Source organism: Phasianus colchicus, chromosome 4 (genome assembly GCF_987193195.1).
Source record: "Phasianus colchicus chromosome 4, bPhaCol1.hap1.1, whole genome shotgun sequence".
In the NCBI taxonomy this organism is placed as follows: Eukaryota; Metazoa; Chordata; class Aves; order Galliformes; family Phasianidae; genus Phasianus; species Phasianus colchicus.
The window spans coordinates 1812306-1821488 of NC_143439.1; the positions used below are offsets into that span (position 1 = coordinate 1812306).

General features: G+C 43.9%; 1 pseudogene; it reads right to left on the reverse strand.

The window, feature by feature from the left end:
- Positions 1-7198: 7198 nt before the first annotated feature.
- LOC149918000 (uncharacterized) lies at positions 7199-8962 on the reverse strand (annotated as a pseudogene).
- Between the last annotated feature and the right edge of the window lie 221 nt (positions 8963-9183).

Sequence of the window (9183 nt, forward strand, 5' to 3'; positions counted from 1 at the left end):
GTGGTGAAGAAATCTAGACCCAACTGTGCTTAGTGAAGCAGGAGATTGTTTTTGCTGTTTATTTTAATGTCAAATGGACAATTTCTTATCTGAGTTAACCAGGTTGTTTAAATTCTGAATGTGACTACCTTTACAGCTTTTGCTCTTAATCAGAGGGTTTCCTTATCCAGTGCAGCAATACATACCAGTTATTTTTGCACCTGCCTTGTGTAAGGATCTTGGTACCATTCAACCTTGTAGCTTTGTTCTGTTTGTTTATCTTCACAGTAGAGTAGGTAAAGATTTAGGCAGTTACTATGCTGGTAGAAGTCCATAACTTTAATGCTGCTACATGACATGCTGCATGACCTCAACAGGCTTGAAAGGTGGGCCCAGGTGAACCTAATGAGGTTCAACACAGCAAATTGCAAGCTCTGGCACTTGGGCTGGAGGAATCCCAGGCATCCATACAGACTGGAAGGAGTGGTGCTTGAGAGCAGCCCTGCAGAGAAGGACCTGGGAGTCTTGATGGATGAAAAACTTAACATGAGCCAGCAGTGTGCTCTTGCAGCTCGGAAGGCAAATGGGATCCTGGGCTCCATCAGAAGAGGGGTGGCCAGCAGGGACAGGGAGGTGACTGTCCCTCTCTGCTCTTGTGAGGCCCCATCTGCAGTACTGTGTCCAGGTCTGGAGCCCCCAGTACAAGAAAGACAGGGAGCTGTTGGAGAGGGTTCAGAGGAGGGCCACAAAGATGATCAGGGGACTGGAGCACCTCTCCTGTGAAGACAGGCTGAGGGAGCTGCAAAGAAGGCTGTGGGGTGGCCTCATTGCAGCCTTTCAGTACCTAAAGGGAACCTACAAACAGGAGGGGAATCAACTCTTTGAAACGGTAGATAACAGCAGGACAAGGGGAAATGGTTTTAAGTTGAGGGAGGGAAGATTTAGGTTGGGTGTCAAGGGGAAGTTCTTTGCTGTGAGAGTGGTGAGGTGCTGGAACAGCTGCCCAGAGAGGCTGTGGATGCCCTGTCCCTGGAGGTGTTCAAGGCCAGGTTGGATGGGGCTCTGGGCAGCCTGGTCTAGCATTAAATGTGGAGGTTGGTGGCAGGGGGGTTGGAGATTCATGATCCTTGAGGTCCCTTCCAGCTCTGGCCATTCTGTGATTCTGTGATACTATGCCATGTTTTGAAAGAAAGCAACCTAGTGGGAAGAGATCATCAGTGTGTTCAGAACGGGCACAGAAGTATCCAGATATGAACCATGAGGGCAGTGACAACTGCATACCTGCAAGCTGCCTTAGTGAAAAACACTCTGAAGTGACTTGACATGGAACAAATGTGATGAACCAACTACTAGCAGAAACCTATTATGAGTTGCAGCATTCTCTTCTAGGGTAATTTCATCGACAGATGGATGGAGAAAGGTACATTTGTCTCAGAACAGAGCATGAAGCAGAACTGCTAACTTCAGGTGCTGATGATGCTATTTTTATTGAGAAAGGTTCTACTCCAGTTCCCAGTTCCTCTTTTACAGAGGGAGGCCTCACTGCTGCCAAACAGCTCTGCACTTACAGCTTAAGCCTTGATGTGTTTCTGATGGGGATGTTCAGCTTTGTTTATTTTAAAATGCACTGCAAAAGCACAAAAGCCATTCACTTTTTACTGAAGTGTTGCAATGCTTGTGCAATACTGGAGCCCTCCTAAATCGAACTAATTGCATTTAGAAGTATGTCTTCCATAAGGGATACATTGCTTTTTAGTTCAGACTTGGCTCTTGTAAGCTAATAGTTGGCAGTGAAGCTGAAGTTGTAAGTTACACAAGTAATACGATAGTATCAGCCCAGGTTACTTCTATTCTGACACAGCTAAATCATTCTGTGATTCTATGTAGTGCACATTAACTCACTTCAAAGTGCTGCTGTAGAGGGTAGTGGCAAAGGAACGCAGAGTGCACTCTGCTTCAACTCCCATAGGCAGATAGGGACCTTCCTTCATCATGGTGCATGCACAATTCAGGTGTGTTTGGCACTTACTTGGTGCCAGTATCAGGGAAAAGACATACACAGACTGTGCAAGTTCTGTCATTTCAGTATTCTGTTCTTTATTCTATATGCCTGTTGAAATCAATAATACTAAACTGGACTGGAGAGAAATATGTGAAAAGCTAATGTGAAATGATTGAATGACAGAGCAATGCTGTTCTAGAAGACAAATTAAAGGAAACATCATGGTAAAACTGCATTTTATTTCCTTGCACTGTGTGCGCTCGGGTAGCAGCACATGAACACCTGTGAGCTGCACTCCTTCTGACTCCATCAGACACTTCATATGCATATGAACATCGGCATGGTTGACATGTCACCACCGCTCTTGATGCTGTGAAGTAGAGCTGAGGTCAGTTTCACAGCCTCTCACTTTTATGCCATTGTGAAACTCCACTCACAGTAAAGCTGTCATATATCAGGCTGGTTTTATATCCCTTACTAAAGCAATTTCTGTAAATTGTATCAAGGCTCCATTCTTCTCTGTTTAACAGAGCTGTCAGAAGTCAGAGGGTTTGAATCTACTCAGCCTAAAATCCTTCAGAATCAGAGCACCAATTGCCAGGGGATTGGCAACCGGCTGAGGCTGTTATCAGTGTTACTGCAACCAAGTATCTTAACAACAATAGCAAAAAAAAAAAAAAAAAAAAAAAAAGTGGAAGGGGAGGGAGAAAATTTAAACCAATACATGGCCTGGGGTGCTCATCAGCTCATGAAGAGTGAGATGCTGAGAAACTGCTGATATGCTTAAAATTCTGCCTGTCCAAAATAGCTATGCAGTCCTCATTTACACAATTGCTTTGTTTATTTAATGCTTGTTTACCTAAAACCCATACTGCTTTTCAAGGACTGGACCTTTCCAAGCTGTTTGACTTGTTTAACTCTTGGAGTGGAAATCACTTTGCTTTGACTTTCTCAGGCTTGCAGGGAGAGGAAGTGAGCTAAAGCACCATAAGCTCTCGTTTTAGCACCTCAGCCACAAGACAAGCTTTCTCTCTGTTTTGGTACATGCATGAATAACTTGAAGAAAATCTTGGGTTCTCTCAGTAAACTTATTTTTTTTTTTTTTGTTTGGCAGGCATTACAGCTGCCAATTATATTGTAATGGTAGGCATTACAGCTAGAGAATGGTGGTGACTTTGTTTTCCTACCTAGCTGTAGTTATTGGTTATTAGATATTATCAAATTATCTTTGAAAACACAAAGACTTTTCCTTAAAGGTTCCAACCTGCCAAAGACTGACTGCAGCATCTCTGTATACATTAATTTGTGGCCATGGTGCTTTTTATGCATTTTCTGATGTTGCAGCCTGGAAAGAAATTACAGATGTTGCTAATTAAAAATTAATTTTGAAAGAGATTTTTTTGTTGTGCCCAGAGACAACACTGAGGCTTTGCATGATAAATATGTTGGTGTTCTTCTGCATGGAAAAATAAAGTAACAAGCTAGATAGTCTTTGTAACTGGAATTGTTATCCTGAAAAGGAGATGCAGAGTAAATTAATGGCAAGCTCTTCCCTTGGCATTTTTTTCTAGTAACTGAGGTATGAATCATCTCTATGAATTTTAAACAGACATTTGATAATCTCAGATGTGAGCATCACATAATCTTCCAGCACAAGCAAAATGCAAACTTAGAAGGCAGCCAAAACTTCTATTTGAGAATCATAACTGATATTTATCTTCCTTCTGGGATTAATGAGAACTTCCTCATCCAATAAAAAGGAGGCAATTGGAGCTACAAAGCAGCCTCCTAAATCTGAGTGTGGTGGCATCCCTTTAGCAAGAATGTTGGTCTCAGTGGTTTCATTTTGACTCGGATTGACCTGGACGTCAGTTCTTCTCAGACATAGAGCTTTCTATACCTACTTTTCAGGACTCAGCAGCACCTCCTGGCTCCTAGGTTTATGCATGCACTGAGCTAAGCATCCTGAAGCAATACTCAAGCATTACGTTGGCTGAAGTGCAGCAGCTGCTCTGCTCCAGCATAGCTGCTCATTGGTTTTACCCCATGTCCGTAGCACATACATGCCTCATGCAGCAGAGGCATCCCACCTCTATCACAGGCAATGTGCTGAGCGTTCCCCAGGCAGCATTAAAATTATTGCAAAGGGATTGTTTCTTCCTATCAGGCTCACAGGGATTGTACCTAAAGAGAGGCACTGTACTACAATAGCTACAAAGATGCTCTCTGATTTGTTTTGCTGGGCAACTGCCTAAGTTGACAGAAAGAATAGATCCAGTAATTTTTATTTTCAAAAGAAAATTCTTGATTAGCTTGTAGCATTGGACAGATCAATATGATGGGAAAAGGTGTTTCACCAGAGGTGTAATGACACAGAATCGGTACAATTCAAAGGTACTATGAGGGAAGGGAAAAAGATTGCTTACCCATATCAGAAGATTACAGAGCCACAGGGGAAAGATCCACCAGGGAAGGAACTCCAGAAAGAGATCCTTCCAAGAGGCAGTCAGCCCTTAAAAGGGGTCTAAGAGAGGCAGAGCCAGGCTCCACCTCTTCCAGTCACACAGCTGAATTGCCTTCACCTGTGCTCCCAGGGCTGACCCAGTCCTTTCCCAGGTGATCAATCAGTGGTTCAGGCTGTGACTCAGTAGTTCCCATACACTCCACCCCTTCACAGTATGAACATTAAATGACTGAGCCAGCTGGAGAGCGAGCCTTCCCTAATACAGGGATCCAACACACCCTAACACTTATACAGCTGCCCATTGCAATGCAGGTTGACACAATGTAAGACAGTTGATGATTGGTTTGTGGTTGAGGTTCATGTTCTCTCACGGGCCAGAGCTTGATGGTGTTTCTGGAGGCATGCAGTTGTTTGCTGCAGGTCCATCCTATGTTCCATCAGTCCCACACAGGCCATCACCAGGTGTCGTGCTTGATGTCACAGCGACGCTGGAACGCTTCCATGGCATTTCATCCTTTGGTGATCCTAGAGACTCAAAGACTCACAGAGAGTAATACAGATGTTTCAGAGGTGAAGTTCTGCCCTCCAGGGCAAACTCTTCTCTGGTGGAGCAACCAATGTTTCTTTTGGTGCATTACAGTGATACATCACTGGGTCCAGGATCTTCTGGAGTTCTTTCAGCAGTAATGAAGACAGACTACTCCTCTGGCTGTGACCCGTCGTGCCACTGTCTGTGCTTCGGCCACCCCTGTTTCAGGAAGCTGGGTCAGATCTTTCACCCACCCCTGAATCAGCAAGGTGGTCTTAGCTATGACCTCAGCTGTTGGAGTTACTGGCTTCACCACCTGTAATGTGGAGTAGGCAGCCAGTAATTATTTTTCAATCATCCTGTATCTTCTGCTCCATGCCAGACCTGAGATGAGGACAAAATGGGGGTCCAAAAAGAACTCTGGCATTGCCACAGGCCCCAACCAAAGCCATCTTGAGTGACGTGAACACCCAATTCAGCTGGGATGGTATGATCAAATATAACCAATGCCTGGGCTTGTTTAACTGTCAGTTTGGCCTGTTCTAACATCTCATGTTCCATTCTCCCTCAGTCCCATAGTTGCCCCTTTTTTCCTGAATCTGTATAATGTTGTCAGCAGCTGCGCTAGGTGAGGTATAAAGGAACACCAATATTCCAACATACCTAAGAGCTCCTGCAGCTGCTTTGGTGCTGTAGAGTCTGGGAATGCCTGAACCTTATCTATTACAGCACTGGGTAGTATTTTATTCTTTCCTGACCAAACTGCCCCCAGGAATTTCATGGACAGGCCCAGACCTTGCACCTTCTGAGGATTTAAAGCCCATCCTGTTTCTTGCAGATAGGTAGTTAATGAATCTGCCACCTGTCCTACTGCCCCCAGTGAGTCAGACGTCAACAGGAGATCATCAATGTAGTGATAGAAACTAACATTAGGTTTTTCCCAATTTGCTAGGTCACACACTACTAGATTATGGCAATATGTTGGTAAATGGATGTACCCCTGTGGCAGGACATAAAAGGTTCACTGCCTGCTGCCCCATGTAAATGCAAACTGGTCTTGTGATTCTTCAGTAACTGGAATACTGAAGAATGCATTTGCCAAATCTAGGACACAGTGGTAGGTTTTTATCTCCCTTCTCAATGTGTCCATTAAGATGGCAATATTAGGTATGGCTGCACAAACAGGCAGTGTGACCTTATTTAATTCTCTATAATCCACTGTCATTTTCCATGTTCCATCTGACTTTCACACTGGCCATATGGGGGAATTATATGGACTATGTGCAGGTCTTATTATCCCAACTTTTTCCAATTCCTGCACCATTCTTGATATTTCATCTTGTCCACCCGGGAGTCTATACTGTCTCACATTAGTAATTCAGTGTGGTTTCAGCAGGCAAATAGGCTCATGCTTCACATGGCCTCCCAATATTGCCTGCACCTCTATTGGAGTCTGAACTCTCCCACAGTCGTCTGGAGAGCCAGACCCCATCAAATGTCTATACCAAGATGTACTCTGGGACTGAGGCAATAGACATTTTTTACTCCCGGGGCAGGAGACACCCAACCCCAGCTTTAACCACGTCTGGGTAACTGGAATGGATTGTCCCTCAAAGCCACCGATCATCACTCTATCCCCATTGAATTTAGTCAGATCTCCATAAATAAATGATGTTTCTGCTTCTGTGTCAGCCAACCCCATAACCTTTTGTATGTTCTTTTGGGACCAAAAGATTGCCAGTTCAACACAGGGCCTCCAGTCCTGTCTGGAGGCCGTAGGTACATGAGAACTAACATCCCCTGTCACACCATAAACTGTCCTATGGCCAGGTCTTTTTCTTCAGATGGCTCAGACATCACAGCTCAAGTCACCTGAGGAGGCTTTTTCCTTCTAATAGGGACTATAAAGTCCTCTAAATTCAAAGTTCTCATTGGCATTTGTTGAATTATTCATATTCATGATCTTTTGGGAGTATTTTGAAATTCCTGTTCATTTCATAGTTGTTTCCATAATTGAAGTCAAACATGATTAGGCTGCTGATCAATCTTGGCAAAGGTCACCCCAGCCCGTATGAGATCATTAAACATCTATTTTTGAGACACCTATATAGGGCCTGATTGGGGTGCCTATGGGGCAGCCTTCCTGGTCTTACGTGGGAGAACCTTGGCTCCTTCTACCACCCTAACATCACACCTTGTTTTTAGGTGCTTTGTTTCCCCCAAATCAGCTACCCACTGGGCAGCCTGTTGTACAACGGCCTTGGAGGTCACTAGGGGGTTCAACATGGAAACTAATGTTCCATAAAGGTGGGAAGGAACCTGTTGTAAAATCAGGTCTCTCTGAAAATTTTGCCAAGTCCAGGCTCTCAAACATGTCTTCATACATTTCTTCTCTCATGCCCAACTCACAAATATAGGTTTGAAGATCCTCCGTGGAGGACCATAAACCTGTGTGCAATGGCATGTCGGTTTTATTAGGCCGAGTCACATGGCACACTGCCATCAACCAATCTGTTAATGAATGGTTTTCATCCTGGTGTTGAATGGCAGCATATGATCTTTGTCTAAGCGTAGGGTGCGAGGTAATGGATGCCAACTTAGGAATTTCTGGTCCATTTACCACGACGCTTTCTGCCCCTGAGTCCCATAACCTTAAAAGCCACGCTGGTATGCTTTCTCTAAGCTCCTGTCAAAGTGGTTGAACTAAATCCATTAATTGCTGTACAGGGACAAGCTGTTATGTGCAAATGCATTTTGGCAGGGGGCCATTGATCAGGGGGCACCCCTGCTGGTCTATCTTGTACTTTTTTTGTTTTCTGAGTTATTATAGGGTGGATCTCAAAGGGATCCATCTCAAATATAGCTTTGAGATCTGACCTAAAAGCTTTGTTTTCTGAATCATCCAGGTCCATTGATTTAGGAGCCTGGGTACCTTCTAATATAATGTTGCAGACCTGTTTTATCAGGAAGGTTAGGCTAGATTTCTTTTCTGTTAATGTGCCAAGTTTTTGTTCTAGTTTTTCCATACAATCTCATAGCAGTTGATCTTTATTTTCTAAGGTATTGTTTGATACTCCTGCTTGATTTAATGCATTTAATAATGGCCACACCACGGTAAATGCAGCTAGCTGGTGCTCCTGTGTAATTAAGGTATACTTATCTAATCCATAGAAATAATCTGCCATGCAAGATGAGGAAGAAATATTTCCAGTAATCCACAGGGGATCCCATTTCCCAATTATAAATACAAGTTCATAGTAGCATGATCCCAGAAATCCTGGGATATGTCCAGGGGTAATCTTATCTAGGGGGGTGATGTTCTCCCTCTTGACCCATTTAAAGACATTTCAAAGAAAGGATTTCAGTATTTTAGTTTGGTTGGCCCACCGAATGCTACAATTGGAAAGACTAACACAATGGAAGGGTGATACAGGAATATAACTGCAAAGGGACCAATGTGGATAGGATGGTATATTGCAGGAAAAGTAAAAGTGCTCACCTGTCTCCAAAGATCTAGGCTCACAGGAAGGACTCCACAGGGAAAGAATCTCCAACCAGAAGTCTTTCTGCAGTCAGTCCTTAAATGGGGTCTAAGAGAGGTGCAGCCAGGCTCCACCCCTTCCTGTCACAGGTGAATTGCCTTCACCTGTGCTTCCAGAGCTTATCCAGTCCTTTCTCAGGGAGCAGTCGGTGGGAGGGAATAAAGCAATTTGGAAAAATAAAAAGTGAGACATCTTCACTTGATTTTGTTGAGTCAAGTAGAGGCTTTGACATCCTAGTAGGAGTCAGCAGATACAGTGAAAGCAAGACTTGCTTCTGGAGTTTACGTGTATGATAATGCACCTTTATAAATATCCTGGGTCACAGCTGAAGTAAACTTCAGCAATTGTACAGTGAGAGAAATACAAGTAGTTAAAGTATACATGGTGAAGAGAAGCATGGGCTCTGTCTGGGAGATGTCCTGTGAAGATTCCCCGTGGTGGCCCATCGTACAGAGTCCTGTACAGAGAAGTTTGGGACTTGAGTTGGCAGCAGTGCTGTTCAGATGTGGTGGCTTAACGAACTGGTACCTGCTGGCTGGCTGTTACCGCAGTTGGAGGGCAACCATAACAAAAAATTGTGTGTTTGTATCTTTTTGTTCAACTTCTTTCCCCCCTGGTAACAGAGATAAGACAAGAGGCAATGGCCTTAAGTTGCAGCAGGGGAGGT